Below are 18,341 nucleotides of genomic sequence, written 5' to 3' on the forward strand. Positions count from 1 at the left end.
ATGCCTACCCTACTTATTTCCGCCACCTTGCCCCAGGATAGAAAGCGAAACCTGCTCCACGGGCTATCTCTTACACTGCCGTAGTTCCAGTTTCGCTTCCACTTACTATTTTTGCTTTATTATTCTATATACGTTCTATACTCTTTACCGCAATGCACGCCTTACCATTCTTCAAACGCAGCCGGCACAATACTGGCGGCCTGCAGCAACCCGAACGGCAGAAATTTAGAACTGTCATCTCAGAACGTGGTGCTCATTTGTCGTACTCTTTTTCAAGCTTTACTCAGCCTTCTCCAACTCATCCCTACAGCTATTATATGTGTTTCTTGTTCCCTTTCACGAACAAACTTCAGTTCTCTGCCACCCGTTTTTCTTCTGATGAAAGTTCTGACCGCTACATTTTTTTCTTTTCTCGGTCGCCCTCTTCTAGTCGCACCCAAGCTTGCAGATAGGGATCCTCCTCGTCATTCACAATGACTTCACAGTGTGCGATTCCTGGACAGTCATCCATCTCAGAACATCATTCTCTTTCCATTGTCCACCACTAGAGCATTCTTCTCCCTTCTTCGCGTTTCGACCATTGTGCGCTATCTATAAACGGTGAGGTTGCAAGCTAAATTCTGAACTTTCATTTTATACCGCACCTATAAGAAAACAGCATTTCTTAGCTGTTAACCCCACCATACTCCGCTGTTTTAATACAAGAATTGGCATTCATTTAGACGAGCCAATACCTTTAAAGGCATGGCTCGCCGAAGTGGAGAATTCGCCACCCACTCCATAATAGACTATCTGCAGCCCTGTACTAGTATCCCATGCTTCACTCTCCACCAAAACGCTCCTTTACAGCTAACGCATTTCCCAGATTTCCTAACCACGAAAAAAGAGCGGACATCCCTCACAAACACATAGTCTTTTGAGGTCGTTTATTTCACGAAATCATGCCCAGCAAAATGGGGCCTCACAATCTATGTTCACCGTGCCCCGAGCCGATACCGGGTAAGCAGGGGATAATTGACGAGATGGCAATTGGGAAGGCATCCCTTACCAAAGCATTTTTGGAAAAGCTGTTGAGAAGTGTACCAAATACGAAAAAAAAAGCAATAAGAACACAGGCTCTGATCATGCGCTTGTAACGAAGAGACTAGTAGAAAAAGAAAAGGAGTATTCTACGTATGTCGGAAGCAACACTACATTTGCTCAAGAGCGCGTATTGCTGACCTCAAAACAACTATGCGTTTTGCGAAAGAAATAAAATAAGATAAAGATGAAACCCACTGTTCGAGATGAAATAGGATATTGGAATTTCGAGGCTCGCTCACGGTGCTGTTAGTCTCCGCTATTTCGTTCAGCATGAAGGCGGCAGAGCCCTGCTTTGCTTTATTTTATTTTCTATATATTTTTAACAGCAACAAATTCCACTTTATTTTTTCTTTCAATTTCTTTGTTTCTGAGCTAAGGGATTGATCATGGCTGCAAGACGTCTTCTTCTTTTCCCGATTTTGTCTGTACAAGAGTGCTGCTATAAAGTCTGACTTTTCTTTACATTTAGTCTAACGAAGTGCGAACAACAATGCGTGACTGAGTCACACTATTTATCGAGACGTTAGCAAGCATCGCACTGCGCCTCGACATCTCATTATAGAAGCCTGTAATCTCGTGCATTACTTAGAAAGTTATGCTAGAATCGGGAACTGCAGCACACGCGCCGTTATAGATAGATGTAGTCGCTGAAGAGGGTACCTGCACTGTAAAAAATATTTTGTGAAAAAAACAGAAATTGTCTGGCAGCTCTCTTGCCACAGAATTTCTGTAAAGCTATGTTTTCTATTTTGAAGCTTTCTGTGTTTTAACAGACTTTTTCCGTTTTACTTTACAGAAGTTTTCTGCATAAACACAATGTTCAGTTTTGTGTTACAGAAAAAACTTGGTTTTCTGTTTGTCTTCTTTCTGTTATTTCACTGTTATTTTCTCTTTTACAGTACAGAAATTTTATGTTTAAAAACACGTTTCAGTTTTCAGACACTGAAAAAAACTGTCTTCTGTTCTCACTTATCTGTTATTTCGCTAATAGTGTCTATTATCGTTTACAGAAACGTTATCTATAAGTACAAGTTCTGATATCGAGTCACAAAGGCTGTGTTTTCTGTTACTGCCCTCCTGCTATTTCATTACTGCATTTTAATTCGGGAACATAGTTTTATGCATAAAGATCAACTTAATATATTTTCTTAGAAAAACATTTCTCAGTACTAAAAAGTAGTTATGTCACTTGTACAAGCGATACGCAAAATTATTTTGTTTAGCCAAATGCAATGGCAAAAATACCAATATATTGCGTTTGCATAATCCCAATGTATTCCAATTTTGTTTTATTAATATCTGGGGTTTTACAAGCCAAAACCACGATATGATTATGAGGCGCATCGTAGTGGACAGCTTCAGAAATTTCGACAATCTGGTGTTTCTAACGCGCACTGACATAGGCCTCTAAATGGGCCTCTACCATTTCGCCTCCGTCGAAATGCGACCGCCACGGCCTGGGTCGGACCCGCGACTTTCGTGTAAGCAGCCGAGCACCGGAACCATTGTACTACCGCAGCGGACATTGTGAACTTCTTGGAGCTACACCCGCGAGGTGTTGCTTCCAGCACTGTAGTAAATAACGCAATAAAAACAGGCACGTTTCAGTAGATTCTCCTCTCATGATAAAAGAAACGAATCTTTATTTAAGCGCAGGAAATGCTGCATGTAAACAGCTTCAAAATAATGAAAACTGCGTACATGTTGTCACCGTAGATTAAAACTGGTTTGGAAAATGTGCAGATATACCGTATTTACTCGAATCTAGGCCGGTCCTGATTATAAGCCGACTCTCGAAATTCACAAGGCCAGAAAAAAAAAAAAACTTAATCATTGCATGTACTCGAATCTAAGCCGACCCCCCCCCCCTTTCGCACATCGTTTTTTTTTTTTTCGAAAAAAAAAAAACACCGGCTTAGATACGAGTAAATACGGTATATTCATAATGACACTGCAATTTTTTCGTTGTAACACTTAGCATTCATAGTCTCGCAGAGCTTTGATTAAGTTGGTCATTTGTGGTGTGAGGCGGCGCTGCTTCCTTGACTTCTCGACCTTGCTCCCTCTGTCAGGGATGACTGCTGCGGCTGCCCTAAAAACGAATAATGTTATTTTTAGGTACAGCAGGCTGTTGCATGACTATGCTGAACATAATGGGCCACACTGAGAACAACACTGATTATGTTGGTAGAGCGCTCAAGAAACTCTCGCATTGCCTCTTTAAGGTGTTTGTGGAATCAGTTAAAAAAATAACCTCACGGTCCAGATGGAGATTGATTTCTATAAAATTGCATTATGGTTCATAAAATGTTATTTATTGCAGTATAATGACTTTAAAGGAAATAATGCTCCTCACAGAGCAAGGTGCATGTGCATGTTCGAAACGGGCGGCGCAAAAACAAGGGACAAAGGAAGTCTTTCCTTTGTCCATTGTTTTTGCGCCGCCCGTTTCGAACATGCATAACCAATTCCAACTTGCCCAGGCATCAATTCTTCTGAGGCTCATGTGCTTTTAAACAGTCACCCAAATACAAGAAAAGCTCATTAATTCGGATTTCACGGGTTTGGAAAAAAACGTCTGAATTAACCGAATGCCCAATTATCGAGAGTATCATGAAAAAAAATATAAACAAATGACTATTATACCAATGCATTTTCTTTTTCTTGATGAATGCGCAAATCCAGTACCTATTTTGCATAGGAGTAAAAGCCACAATTCCTGTCAATAGGTTCATCGTTCACAATGAGACCGCGGCCGAAGACCGAAACGTTTTCTCAACCCATCCCTTATTACGTACCTCCGCGAGCAACATCACCACGCCCACGTGATGATCATTTTGTCGCCGAAAAATTGGCCGGCAACTGATCGTTTGTCCATCGTAATGTAACAAGCGAGTTTTATGTGAACTTGCGGAGTGCCGCTGAAGGTCCTCACCTTCAACAGCTTCCACCATGTATGAGCTTTGTGACATTGTGCGCGCATAGCCCAAAGTCAAAACAAAGCTACCAAGCTATTAAACAAAACAAAGGTGTTATTAAACAATGCAAGTGCTTGCTGGGACCCGAGAACACCGCCGAACTGTCTGATTTTTTAAGTGCACAGGCATGATTGCATGGTAGGCACTATGGGTTTCACAATTTAGATCTGCTAAAAATTACACTAAAACCATTGTAGCGCGATAGACCCGGACAAAGTGGATGATGGGACACTACGGGCACAATTTTCACCACAGATTTTATGGCATTGCCCCAAACGATCAGGGAAAGAACATACTCATCCTAAAGCGCATGCGTGCACATATCCTCCATTGCAAACAATAGGAGATATCAAAAAGTCGTGTGTAGCTGTAGATGCCAAATAAACTTATAGACGTGTCGCTGATTAAATCTGTGCCCATTGCTAACAGGGAATTCTCGGTTGATTGCACCAATCCACGTCGGTCCTTTGTTTATTGTGTCTCTTTCTCTTTCTGCGTTGTGCTCACAATTATGGTATACCAACTAGCCCGGACACACACCTTGCTCCGGCAGCAGAACTGCATAAAAAAGCGCTATCTCTTATTTAAATTAATGAAAATTTTCATGTTACTTGGTGCCCCTTCGAAATCTTCATTAAACATCGATTAAGAATACTTCAAACGTCAACCGTTCCTATGCTAACGTTATTACTTAAATTCTTTCATGACCGCTCAGGATTCCCGTAGACAGTTTCACACTTAAGTTGAACATTTCCATTTAGTCATACCTTCCATCCGAACCCTCATTGACTTAGCCAAATGGGAGTGTAGTATCATATTGGAAATGCCCCAGTACTTGTCTACTTTTGTACTATCTAATGTGGCTTTATCTAAGTTAGTTGCATGAATCTTGTTGAAAAAGTCAGAAAGATCACATTAAGTTTTACCTTTGGGTGAACACCAGGGTTAGGCTGACCTCCTTGCGGTATTCAATAGTAAAGGCGAAGTGTGTAAAGAGCATCAACTTGAATGCCTGGCACCGTGTGGTGGATTCGATCACACCATGGGTATCAATACAGATGGTAAATGCCCCGGCAGTAAGAAAGTTCTGTCCTGGAACAAAATATTTCCTGTTTAGAAATATTCAGCAATATATTGCAAATATCCATAACAATACCTTTTGCAATGATGAAAGGGGAGCACGGCACGTCTGCGACGTTATCTTCAGTTGTACTTGCCTGCAATAATAAAAGTTATTAAGTTAATTATGGATAAGTAGCCATTAAAACTCCTGTACCCTGGAGTTCAAACAAGCATACGAAGACAATTAAAAAGTTAGACAATATTTTTTATTGAACTAGAGACATTGTAGACGTGATATAAAATAAAAATAAATAAATTCTCTCGATAATAGAAGGTAAATTAAAGCAGCGAACAATTTGAGGCGCAGGCCACTCTTACCTTCTGGTAGCTCGAGATGCAGCACCACCTTAGGGCACTATAGCATCAGTGCCAACTTAGTGTGATCCAATATGTTGTGTCTTAGTGCAGGTAATTTGGGCTACCATGACGCACAACCATATAAATCCTTTTGGACTCTTCGTTTTCTTTACAGTCCTATTTTCGTCCTCGGTATGTCGTACCACTAGCTCAGAGAAGGAACTCTCGGAACACTTTTCTGTGCTGTTCCAATGGGCACTTCATGCAGAATGCATTCATGTTTTTGTGCAGTGCGGCATACTTCATGAAACGTGGCACAGACGTCTTGGTGGCACAGAGACTGCAGACATACATCGCTGAAATAAATAAAAAACTGCAATTAGCGAAAGAAATAAAAAAGTCTGTTATAACGGTAAGCACTATCTGTAAAGCTCTAAAGAGAAAGGAAAGGAGGCTAATGCCTGACTGCAACAAACATTTTTGCTAATTCAGCGAGAATGAATCTTTAAAATTAAATGCTATACCTAATTGAAACATATTCCTAATGCTTTCAAAAAGCCTTTAAAAGCATGCGCATTTGCACGGACGTGAGGCTAAGCATGCAGACGAATAACACCAGAGCACGTGGGCGCGCTCAGTGAACCTCCATTGCAGAAAGTGTTTACGCAAGGAATCAACAATGCGTGCGCAATGACGTTCGCAATGAAGGTTGCTTCGCGTCGACTATTTCATTATTTAGGCTAGCGAGCCACCAAGTTGCGATTTCCGTCACACTTTTTCGTTACCAGGAATCCATTTATAAAGGGCACGTAGTGGGGAAATTTGTCCAATGATCTGTATCAATCTGGGAAAACTTGCCACCTCAGATGGAGCAAAATGTCCTTCGTTTTATGAAAAGGAGAGGGTCAATTGGTTTTTATTTTTACTGAAAAACTCCTTCGAGTTGGGCTAAGCCATTGGGCCAGAAGACGAGCTGCACCTGCCTGCAGGGCCGCAGCCAGAAATTGGTTTCGGGGGAGGGGTTCAACCGCTCTTTATGTATGTTCGTGCGAGCATATTTAGACATGCAAAATCTAACAAATAATTGGGGGGGGGGGGGGGGTGAACCCCCACCCTGGTACACCACTTCCTGCCTTTACGTGCTGTAAACTATACATAGCATGAAATTTGCTTCTCCGTAAAAGAGCAACACAATATATATGTTCAAAATCTATAGAATATAGCGAATGTTTACAAATCGCAGAACATTTCTAATGAGCAATTCGCTTCATTCAAGGAGTGATGCGCTTAAAGGAGTAGATGTTATGTTTTCAGTGGTAATATTAGCGTAATTACACTTTGTTTCGCATGGCGTCATTTGGCAGAAAACAGCACCGTCAAATAAACAAAGGCCATCTGTCGCGGTAGCACGGCTAGCAAAACACACAGACCATTCCGTCCTTCTAAAGCTGTCGACCAAAACGTGCGCACGTCTTTTTTTTTTTTTCAGATGCCCTAAACCTCACGCGCGACAAAACGTGCGCCTCAAAGGGCTAAAAAAGTTTGCGTTCAGCGATTTGGCAGGAAACAGCACCGTCAAATAAACAAAGGCCATCTGTCGCGGTAGCACGGCTAGCAAAACACACAGACCATTCCGTCCTTCTAAAGCTGTCGACCAAAACGTGCGCACGTCTTTTTTTTTTTTTTCAGATGCCCTAAACCTCACGCGCGACAAAACGTGCGCCTCAAAGGGCTAAAAAAGTTTGCGTTCAGCGACGAACACATCTCGTACACACATCTCGAACACACTTGCTTGCGTCATTCAAACTTTGTGTCGGTACATTTGTTCGACGATGGAAGTCTAATAACTACTGCCACCAAGCACTGGTGAACAAAACGGGCGAGAGCCAACGAAAGATTCATCCGCCCTTCAATACGCCACCAAAAACAAAGTCCGCCTCTCCGGAAACCGGGATTCTTTAACGGTAGTCACGATCGATGTCCACAATAAGCCTTCACGCACGGCTAGAACAGCGGCGTCGGCGATGGTGCTCACTGAGAGGTCACATGTGACCACCGCCTGTACTACAAGCCTGTACTTCACCGCCTGTACTACAAGCGCACTTGAGCCCACTTTCCAGAGGTGTTCACGGCTTCACGCCGTTGTGTGTAAACCACTTATAACAAACGCGTATCTAACATAAGCTTCAGCAGGCAACACGCCAATCCGAAACGCGCCGTTTCTCCTACCGAGGAGAAGACGTGCTCCACGGCAACGCAGGCGGAGTCCGATGACGCAAGGTAGCGCGTGTACACGTCAAGCCCGTGCCCCATTGGCTAGTCAATCGAGGTATCAGTTTACCGAGCGGATGTGCCCCACACGTCCATTCGGTAAACTAGGTTTACCTAGGTTATCTATCTTTCGCCAGGAACTTAAAGCTTCGTAAGGAAGGTCATCCAGTGATACTACGCCAAGAAGTTATGCGTTCGCACATTCCCGCCAACAATGTTCAAGATACACAGCATTATACAACCAAGCAGAACTTATCATGCAATGACCACTTCGAAACACTAAACGCCGTACACCAAGCCACAACATCATTGCTCAGGGCCATGTTCACTACGCAGGAGAAAGCTACGTATTACACGTAAACACACAAAAAAATGAAACGTTTGCACTTTCATTAAAAAAAGAAAGACTTATATGCTCTGTAACGTCGCTCGGTTAGCTGTGTTGAGTTATACGCACTTCATTAGTTTTTAGAGAAAGTCGGGCCAAGCATCAAGAAAAAAATAGATGCAGAAACACAGAATACACAGGTTTGATATAATAAATAAACAAAGTGGGTAAGGTGGACAAATACCTCTCATTATTCTGTTCAGCGAGACCTCGTTAATGGCTGCCCGCAGAGAACGCACATGAAGTGCGCTGCGAACGCTGTAGTATGCGCTCTGCAACAGTCCAAGTACAAATGAGAATACCTTGTCGTACGCTGCCGCTACAAGCAAAGAAATAAATGTGGTATAACAGCAGGCGTTCCCTCAAGCACCCACTTACAAGGCCTCTTCAGTATTTCTACCAAAGCATGGAAGGAATTCCGGCTCTCGCACAACGTTGTGGTCGCACGAGCTGCCGACGCAAAGCAGAATTAGAAACTACGCGAGAGCTAATTTCGAAAGCTGGCAGGCATGTTAACGAGTTCTTGTTGTAAGGAAGTCTAGTAAGAAGAAAACCACCAACCTTTCAATGACAGACGCACAAAAAGCAGGAGCAGGAGGGTGCCGTAGCCGCGCTTTACACTGCAGTCATGCGTAGCCGCGCTTCGACGTGAGCGGTAGCCACAGTAGCCATCTTGTAAATGTAGGGGCCCGCGAGGCACGAACGTAGAACCGCAGAAAAGGTTCTGAATATTAATCAATCAAAATAGCATTGTGGGAGAAACCAGAAAAACACGAAATGTTATTTCATGGACATTTGTAATCTTTGAAGTATTTAAAACTGTGGAGGTTCAATTTTGAGTCGTTTGTTTTGCTGAAGGTCACGAATAACAGGAAATTTAGGTTTCTCTTTTTAACAGATTTCCTTCATGGCACATTTACAGAAAGTTTCTTTCGCGGTACAGAAATTTCATGTATTTTATCTGTAAATTTACAACTATTTTTTACAGTGTGAGGCGGCTCGAAATGAATGTATTGGCTTCTACAATAATATGTTTTCCAATGCCTTTTAGAGTGGTAATAATCTTCGTAAAAGGCACGTGTAAAATTACGGCCGCGAGGATACGTTTCCTTCCGCACTGCGTGCGTCCCCTCGCCTAAAAACCAATACTTGAGGAGAGCAGACTGGAATGTCGACTTCTTAAAACATCGGAGCTAAGGTTGGCGAAGATACTGCTGCGGTTTGTCGAAGTACAAGAGACATGCGCAAGCGACTATAGCCTGAAACAGTGTCGTAACACCAGTGACAACCGTGGTGGTGCGTATGCGCTTTTTCTCTCTCTCTCTCTCCTGTCTAAGATTTACGGCCTCCTCCCCAGTCCACCACTATAAGATAACATGTATATATTACTTATTTTTGTCTTATCAACTCCGTTTATTTCCTTTTTCCGTAGCTTTATCAAATTAACAGCAATTTCGTATTTAGGTCTATGTGCTAAGCTTTGTTTTTTTCATTTGCTTACTGCTTTCTGTTAAATTTAATATCCGTTTAATGGTCATGCTTGCTGCGTGAGCCTAATAAGTTTCATTCGTTGTTTCCCGCCTCTTCATATCTGCAACTTCTAGTACACTACCTACCTTTATTTTCCTTTTATCGATTGATGAAAGCGAAGAAGACATTGCTGAAATGCACCGGCTATTATAGACCAATAGCGATATTGTGACTGTGAGGAGAGTGACTTTGTGTGTGCTCGCCCTCTCCATCTTTTTTTCTCTCTTTTTCTACCTCTAACTTTAAAACTCCCCTATCCATTTCATCCGTTTAGGATAGCATACCAGTTTTTTATGCTGGTTAATTAACATCCTTCTCATTCCTCTATGTCCTGTTCCTTCCTTTCTTACAGTGGTATAGCGTATAGCACCTTACTTGATACCTTCCCTTCGTGTGGATACGTGTCCAAGGCACTGCAACGTTTGTCATCTCTTTGCATATTGGATGGTCTCAAGTACAGTATAGAGCTGCAGTCGAGGGAGCTAGCAGAAACCCCGGATATTTGCCCTAGGTATTGACTGTCAGACGTGTGTGCTCTTGGATCCTGCGCCTGCTGCCGCTGCGGCAGCACTTCTGACCGGCTTCATCGAAATGCACCAGGCTTCCTCACCTGCCTTCGCTCGCCTGACCACTTCGCTGAGTCGTCTAATGAATTGTCGGCTTTTCTCTCAAGCCCCTAGCGCTGCATGATTTCTCGCTTCCGTAAGATTCGTTTTCGCAACGGTGCGATATGCCTTCAAATTAGGAGTCTGCCAACTTATTTCTTTGGGAAGCGGCTCAATATTTGGTAACGCTAAAGATCATGCTTCATTTATTCATCAACGTTATCACACGCTTACGTAATCATTCTTCTTCAGTCGGACTTTGATTTAGGCGAGTCGGTTCATAGTTTGACTGAGGAAAACGAAGTGCTAAAGAACAGGGCTGAAGAATAGGCAGAAGACCGGGTGAACCGTAATCAATGCAATAAAAACTGTAAGACAGCGTTCGTCCAGTGTTCTGCCTCTTCTTTGTTCCTGTCTTTTAGCGCTCCATTTTCCTCATTCCGCTAAATATTTATAAATATCGGCAAAAAATCTTTGTGCAGGCACAATACAAGGCCTCAAGATGCGTATGCCCAAATGTAACTATCAATCTCTATGACAAGTTTTTGCAGGTCTCTCAAGATCTTATTGGACCTGCAAAAACACGTTATCACCGGAAAGGCAACCGTATAAGACGTGCACGTGGAAGTATCTAAGTAACGGTACATCCTCTTGAGACTATCGAACGTGTGGTAAGTGCGTTGACTGAACAATGCACAAGAGACGCACCTTCATACGCTTGGAGTATACTTCCTACTCGCGTCTTGCCACCATGTTTAAGTGGCAGCGCCGCGTAACAGATGCAAAAAGAAATAAGGAAAGATCCGATCATGGCACACATAACCTAATAGACGTGGATCGCCAGACGTGAAAATGTAGGCACGTTGTACACAAGGAGCTCACGCGGAGTGCTAACCTTATTTGCCGGCGGATGGGATCGTCTCTGATATATCAGAAGAAATATGTCTTGAGTTTGTTTGGTCAGTAACAAAGTTTTCGCGTGCTGCCTTGAAGGGATCCAGCGGCTTTCAAAGCGCTATTGCAGTCTCTAAACAAAGCCGCTACGAGGAATGTTTGATATACCGAGAAGATGCTTCGTGCTAATAGTAGACAAGTGAAGCACGGAAAGAAAAAATTCGGCAGATCCCACGTACCGTGGGAGTCGATGTTATGCGAAGCATGCGGCGGGTGGGTGACTGTGGCGTAACTTTTTTTTACTGAGCGACACGTTACAAAATGACGCTAAAGATTTGTATAAATTTTATACGCACACATATATATGTTGAAGAGCCGCATATGTGTTACATAACCAGCTGTTTACGGTTGGGTAACGCTGCCAATGGCAACGTGGGTATTACCAACACCAGAAGCGGTAAGTTGATATGTAGTGGTTATACGTGTCCCCAGAACGCATGCACGTTTCACAAACCCGTGTGCATGTGTGCAAGAAGTTCTTTACAGTTCTTGAACAAGGGCACCATCACCGTGATCAGTGAGCACCAGCAGCTGGTCATGACTTCTTATAGGATCGGGTCGTGATCGTGGTGACGAGGGGTCCATGTGTAGGAAAGTATGTCGTATAGTAGAGCTGTTGGAATTCGTGGATGCCTCGGTCATTTCGTCGACAAATTTCTGTCGACAGAGCCGGCGAGAAGTCGGAATCTGAAGTCACCCTTCGCGTTGGTGAGGTATAGGCCGTCGAGGCTGGTAGGCCTGGATAGTGCTACATAGACCAACATCAGTGGATGGTGTTTGTCGTATTCGTAGACTACCTGGGCGTATGTAGCCTACGTAGCCTAGTCTACAAAGCAGCTGTCAATCAATCTGGCATCATTCTCGGTCAGCATGAGGCCATCGCTCAGCCTCGTAAGAAATGAAGAGGACACTGCGTCGTTCTGGTGGACAAAATGCACTTTACGGTGTGGTGATGTGGATATCATATGTAACTTAACTTTCGTTAATGTATTCCTCCGGGGTCGAGCAATGCTTCAATATAGCTTGCTGAATCATAGGAATACAAACGAATGTTTATTAGACTGCTATAAAAGCGGAGACAACACTGGAACTACAGACGTTAATCTCATATGACGCCTGTATCGTAGGAGTACACATCGTAGCAGTATCATGTAGTGTTTATTGCTTTCTTGTAAAATTACATAGCCAGCACCACAACCACAATTGACGTTGCACCGTTATTACGCCTGCGTAGGCTGTTTTTCCAAACCAGTTTATAGACCTGGCGTGGCTCAGTGGTAGAATACCTGATTGCCGCGCAGAATGCTTGGGTTCGATTCCTGCTGGGATCCTAATTTTAATTCTTTCCATTCGTTGAGTCAACGCTGCCGATGTTGGTTTTTCTTAACGCTCTAGCATTTAAGTTACCAGTGTCTGTTCTCGCCGTTCCTGGGTAGATATAAACTGTCAATCACCTGTGGCGCATACCCGTACACCGCGGCCCGTGGTAAAAGGGTATGTGCCACACGCGTCTAGTGGAAAGGGTTTGACGACGTACGCGACAAGATTTTAACGTTATTCATGTCACGACCCGGCAATCATATTCGTCAAATGCTCTTACCCTCCCATGCAAATTTTGGTCTGCACCAAGTTAAGGAGGCCATCATGGGAGCACCCAGACGTAGGCGGCTAGATAGATAGATAGATAGATAGATACGTAGATAGAAACGCTCAAAGTGCCAGAGGTTCGCTAAGAAATGCTTCGCATTTAATAAAGTACGGAAGGTAGACGTGATAATATTATAAGAAATGTAAAATGAAGAACGCTGCTTTTGACATGGACTGGCACTAAAACAGAGAACAGCTGGGCCTTTCATGTCTGTTTTTGCTGGATGCAGCGGAGCTGGTGCTTGTAGCTGAGCTTGAGAGCGTCGTATTCATAATAATCCCGCGGCATACACTGGTAAATCATCTACGAAGTAAATAAACGATCTTAGTGAATCGTCAAGATTTGTTTAGTTTGATGTTCATTGGAGCGTAATTTGCGGCACATCAGTTGAACAAGATTGGTGTACCACTAGCAGAAAATATTTGGCGCGTCTTTCACGTACCGGAGGAAAAATGTAGAAATGTGTTTAGCCATGACAACTTATTTCTTGCGGAATCTGGTACTGCTGAATCCGGCAAAGTATAGCTAATAAGGTCTACGAAATGAAAAATTCGGACCATGATGAAATGCTTCTCAGCGAAAAACGTTTTATTTCTCAGAAATATGTATTCATTAATTGGAGCTTCCTGATATACGAACTTGAAAATACCATTTCTTTCCTTTGTCGCTCTTGTTCTGTTTCATCGCATTCGTATGAAAAGCAGAGGTAAGCCTCTTCTCGTAAAACTCAACTGAGTGATTCGCCTCTTTTACCTTTCATTATTGTGTTCCATGATGTCACTTTTGTAGCAGTAGTTAATCAAGATTCGTTAGCAACTTCCCTTTGATCCTAATAGTACGTGTCTCACATCTCAACCAACGAAAAGGGATAAGGGAGAAAATGGGGGTTTTTTCACAGACTGATGAGAGACTCGCTTGTGTCGAAACTTGAAAGCATAACCAGTAACGTTTGTCACTTGTGCACGAACTCTTGTTTGCCTTTTTGCAAGTCTGCAGCTGAGGAGAGAGGAGTATGTAAATGAACTACAACCCACGAGAATAGATCCCATTTTGTTAATGAGACACCGACAGCCAATTACATGTCAAGATCTGAAATTTCATCTTTATTTACACTGGTTCTTGGAACTTGCGGATACTCGAACTAGTAGACCCAGAACTAGTGGATTCAAGGTAGTTACATGACGAAGAAATGAAAACACATACGCGGAATTTGGCGTTAAATGTATTTCAAGCGCACTTGGGAAAGTGTTTCGCAAGATAATCTTCTCCAGCCTACGATTACTTCCCTTGTCGCATTTTTCTTTCTTTGCCTCTTTCTCTGCGTTGTCCACAATATTAGCCTAACCCCGGTCGCCGCTACTCCAGACTATTTCTACTAATGTCTCGCATGTTTCCTTTTTGCTAGAACGCAGCATGGTATTAACGTCTCTTCTGAGAGAATAAACCGGTGTTAGGCTTGTAAGCACTTGCACAAATGACATTCAAGCTTCTGCGAATTTCTTAGTTCATTGGAGCGTAATTTGCGGCACATCAATTGAAAAAAAAATTGGTGTAGCACTAATAGAAAAAGAATTGGAGCGTCTTTCACATATAAAGGCGTTTAACCAACTACCCGGTGGATGTAGCTTAAGTTCAGAAACGCGCAAGTTTGTTGTGCTTGAATGTAGACCGGAGGTGTCATTCCATGGCTTTCAGACGTTCAAAGAAGGCTTGAGTGAAGCTGAGCTGATTTTTTACGTGATTTGTGCTTGTATCACACGTGTGCAGACAGATTCAACCACTGTATGCTTCTTTACGGCTTATTTTCTGCCTTGCAGCATAATATAGTTCGAGAATTCAGAAGCATTACTGCTTATTATTTCTCACAAATTTTCAACAAATTTGATGCCCTTTCTAAGCTCCCTTTGGCAGCAGTGCTTTGTTTATCTTTTCTCAACGTCCAAAGTTAGGCAATTTCGGCATATATCAGATGTTTCGCAGTCACAGTCGATTTGTGTATTTCACAAAAGCACATTGCTTAGTGTGCCCTCACTACAAACAGTCTGAGCAAGAAATTTGGGGTCCTGCTGACAAAAATGTGAAGCACTTGATTCTTGAGTGACCGGGGCAAAACATTGGAAGGCGAAAACTTGCTGTGTTGAAGCTACAGAAAAAAAGTGCTTGTGGCTTTTAAAACATTTGCGGATAATGTGAGCGTATAAGGCATGAACTAAACGTTCCCGGTCGCATTCATTATTACAGTCCTGAAACTCGCCTAGTTTGCACATTTACCTTAGTTCTCAGTATGCGTTTCTTACATTGCGGTTTGTTGTGTGTTGTTGTTTTTTCTTGTGTAGATGTTTACATGAGTCATTTACCAGTCTGCAGGCGTTTTTGCCCATTCTCACTTCTTAAAAAGAGATGTACGATTACTACAGAGTTCATTTACTCTCGTCAAAAGCTTCCTTTACTCGCACGCGAACTAGAAGAGACGGTTGCGATGTCTCAGTATTTGGTTTTAATAATTTTTCATTCTTTATTTTGTCATTGTATCTTTTGCCATGATGATAAAAGGAGCCGGCACCAATGAAGACGCCAATATTTCTTAGAGGAGATACTCATAAAATGGAGACCCACAGAAAATGGTTCTCGGCATATAACATGAAATTTATTGAGCGTCGGTGGAACGGCCAATGGCTCCAGCTTTCCAAGTAAGGAGGCCGACCCAGACAATGACTGTTGACTCTAAGAGGCGAAAACACGCTTGCTGTAGTCCCAGTCATGACGGCAGCAACTAAGTCACGCTCACAGCACTAATATAAATATCCCAAAAAGAGGCGTTAGAAACAGAACGCTCAGCGGCAGCGCTGTGGCCAGGGGGGCCATTTCCGCTCCGCTGAGATTGACCGCAAGGGAGTGACAAAGATTGATACGGTAATATCGTGTCTCATGCGAGAGGATCATAGACATCCTTTATAGCCACGCCATTACGACAGAATCGATTGTATATCAAAAACATAGGCTCATCATGTGCTCGCTCCAAGGCTCTCCTTCACCTGTCATGATCGCCATTAGTACTTTCTTTTGCATTTCTTGTTTCTGCAATATGTATCTTTTCAGATTTGAGGCTTTGACACGTAGCGGATTTGATGATTGACTGCCAACACTGCTTAAGAATATTATTTGTTCCTGTTTTGTTGGTATCTCGTCTGGTGGTCTTCTAACCTGCACAATATTCGGCCTGAATTAGAAAAGACAAGCAGTTAATTTTGTGAAATATGACCATGTGAATTCACGTATCGCATTTTGCTGATCACATTTTGTGTTGAAGATGATCGTAGTCCAGTCAAAGAAGAAATAAAACAGAAGAAATAAGCAAAAAAAGAGAGAGGAAGACGTTCAGCTTGTTTTATCGCTTCATCTGTCATGCAGGAAGAGCTCATTAATTGTGTCACTGGGTGGAAGCTTCGCACTTCCGAGATACTTGCTGCAACGTCCTACTTGCAAACTCGTATGTGGTAAGTTACTCCTCGATTTTTTGTCCAAAAAAAAGCAGGAAAAGAGACATAATGCAGCGCTAAAACACAATCACTAAGAAGAACAGAAGAGGACGGAACAGGCGTTTGCGCTCTTGTGTTCCTCTTCCCAGTGATTGTGTTCTAGCGCTGTATTATGCCTCTTAGCAAGCACCAAATCGCCGAACAACACGTTCTTCTGAAAGGCAAGAAAGACAGAGAAAAGAAAAAAAGCAGAGTGGCACTGTAATAAAGTGTAGCGCGCCTTGAGATCCGGATCTCCCTTTAATTACTGCCCACTAGCACTATCGGTGCCGAGAAGGCCATCGTGAAGACTCAGTAAGCCGAAGTGGGTGGAAGCGCGAAGTGGGCAAAACATAGCGCACCTGTAGTAGCCCAGTATGACGACTTCTCGCATTATGTTAACATCTCACAAAAATGTCACTTCATCGTCGCTGCCATAGCCGAGAAGGTGTGCGAAGTGCCGAAGCACGTATGAGCGCCTCTATGCTTGAGAACGTTAAAGCTAACCTTAACGTGCTTCCTCTGGCACGCACACGGCGTTGGAGAGAGTGTGGAGTGTGAGCAGAGGTGTGGTGGAAAATAAAGTGCCTTTGGCAAAAAAATCTGCTTGTATTAAATTGAAAAACGCTTATTAAAAAGAGAAAGACAGACAGGTTTGAGAAGCAGGTGGGCGGGGCCCCTAGTCCAGGGCCCCACTGGCCTCAGCAGCGCGTCGTGCCTGGTCGAGGAGCTCCACTTGGGCCTCCGTTTCCTGGCTGGTGAGCGAGGTCTCCCGCGGCTCCGTTCTGAATTTTTGCGCCGGAATCTGAGGCATGTTCATAATGGGTGGCCTATAGTTCACATTCCAGCGTATGTGAGCGAGAGTTGGCTGTCCTCCACACCACGGGCAAGTACCGGCGTATGCGGTTGGATGGATGGCAAGTTTTAAACGCAAATGTGGACCTCTGTTTGTCTGCAGTCGGCGCCACTCATGCTCTTCTTTTACACCTCGCCGAGGGTGTGGCGGGGAGTACCGCCGTCGTTGTCGACGCTGGGGTTCTAGGATTAGTCTACACAATTTTGTAGGGTGGCCAAGAAGAAAGGCGAAACACGCTAAGGCACAAGTGTTACCTAAATTGCTAGATGCAGCGAACGTTGGGCACGCAGGCTCGCTAACGCTCATCGAGTTCCACGAGCAGCAGCAATCTTCAGGTGCTACCCTGTAAAGCAAAAAAGTGAGAGCTGTTGAGCCTGAGTGGCAATCGACCATGGTGCTATGCTGAGCTCTACGGCAACTATTTCGTCTTGGTTTGCGACCGCTTGCGCTAAGTACACCTTTGGTTTCATTTTTTTCCGCATCATTTTGAAAGCATGCAGAACGTTACGGATCAAATGCAACTGTAGTATGCGGGCATCTACAAGTAAAACTGACTCAATTGTTTTCTGCGGTATCTTTGTGTTACCCCCATAGGACGATTTTCTATAAAGGCTTTTATTGAAGTAAGTTTTCTTCTAGGTCATTCGTGCAGCTTACTGGGAAAGCTTGACACTCTGCATTAAAACTATGCGTTTAACGGGAAATAACTAATGCTTTTTAGTACAGCTAGCTCACACCAGCGGCAACGAACCATACGCGTACACAAAGTGAAAATTAGAGCGAGGCAAAAGGAGAGTACCGTCTAGTGTAGCAGTGCGCATAAAGGCTTTCAGATAACGACCCTGCTTCAAATACCTATTCTGCTACACGAGCGGAAATGGCCGTCTAGACACCATAAGTACGCCATTGTCACTTGAAAAAGTAAAAAGAAACAAAGCAGAGGGAAAAATTCGAGATTCTCGCATCGATAAGAGCTGGCACGGATTATGGGAGGCGCGACAGTGGGCGGTTTGGGGCGCTGTTCTGCTTGCAATGGGCAGAGCCAGCGCCGATATAGTGACGGTGCTGGATACTACCGGGATATAGCTCGT

The 18,341-nt window shown here is 43.4% G+C and overlaps 1 long non-coding RNA gene across 1 annotated transcript; it reads right to left on the reverse strand.

Annotated features, from left to right (window-relative positions):
* Positions 1-2,739: 2,739 nt before the first annotated feature.
* On the reverse strand, positions 2,740-9,012 carry LOC119392857 (uncharacterized). Its single transcript, XR_005183731.2, has 5 exons — positions 8,701-9,012; positions 5,502-5,836; positions 5,218-5,278; positions 4,988-5,153; positions 2,740-3,175 (listed from the first exon to the last, which is right to left on the reverse strand). It is a non-coding gene; the product is annotated as an uncharacterized LOC119392857 (long non-coding RNA).
* Positions 9,013-18,341: the final 9,329 nt, after the last annotated feature.

Source organism: Rhipicephalus sanguineus, chromosome 5 (genome assembly GCF_013339695.2).
Source record: "Rhipicephalus sanguineus isolate Rsan-2018 chromosome 5, BIME_Rsan_1.4, whole genome shotgun sequence".
Lineage (NCBI taxonomy): Eukaryota > Metazoa > Arthropoda > Arachnida > Ixodida > Ixodidae > Rhipicephalus > Rhipicephalus sanguineus.